General features: G+C 36.0%; 1 non-coding gene across 1 annotated transcript; it reads right to left on the bottom strand.

The window, feature by feature from the left end:
- Positions 1–517: 517 nt before the first annotated feature.
- On the bottom strand, positions 518–589 carry Trnad-guc. The gene has a single exon. It is a non-coding gene; the product is annotated as a tRNA-Asp (tRNA).
- Between the last annotated feature and the right edge of the window lie 42 nt (positions 590–631).

Here is a 631-nt window from a genome sequence, read left to right as displayed (position 1 = left end):
CGAGGTCGTTGCGTGAGTCGTCCAGCCAGAGTCACTTCGCTCCATCACAACTCTACGGCCGATCTCAGTAGATTATTTGATGCACGAGTCCTAAGTCGTTTTTTTATTTTCTTTTGTCATTCCTTGTACATATCATGCTGTTATATCATTATAGGATGAGTGTTTGTAATTTGTATTATTTATTTGCGAATATTTTTTACCCTTTTCAACTTTCTATCTCGTAGTATTTACATATTACTTCTGATTCTTAAAGTTGTTTAATTTGTCGTACTTTTAAATAATATATACATAAAGTGTTTTGTAATGTATTAGACTTAAATGCAAAGGCAGTATTCAAATTTCTTTTCTCCGTGTTATTCTGATTGTAGATTAATTTCTATGGTAATAAATATATCGAATTATTTGATATAAGGAATCCTCAAGCAGTTAGTATTTTTGTGAATAAAGTGGCAAAAAGTAGCTGGACATCAGGGTGTTTATTCTAGAAGCCAACATCTGGGTACTGGAAGCCAAAAGCCTCCCCGGCGGGGAATCGAACCCCGGTCTCCCGCGTGACAGGCGGGGATACTAACCACTATACTACCGAGGAATCGGCAATGTAATATAATACTATCATGACTTTGCTAGTAAT

The sequence above is a fragment of the Penaeus monodon genome, chromosome 15 (genome assembly GCF_015228065.2).
Source record: "Penaeus monodon isolate SGIC_2016 chromosome 15, NSTDA_Pmon_1, whole genome shotgun sequence".
Lineage (NCBI taxonomy): Eukaryota > Metazoa > Arthropoda > Malacostraca > Decapoda > Penaeidae > Penaeus > Penaeus monodon.
Note: the sequence above shows the minus strand (reverse complement) of the source record. Positions and strands in the feature narration are given on the sequence as shown.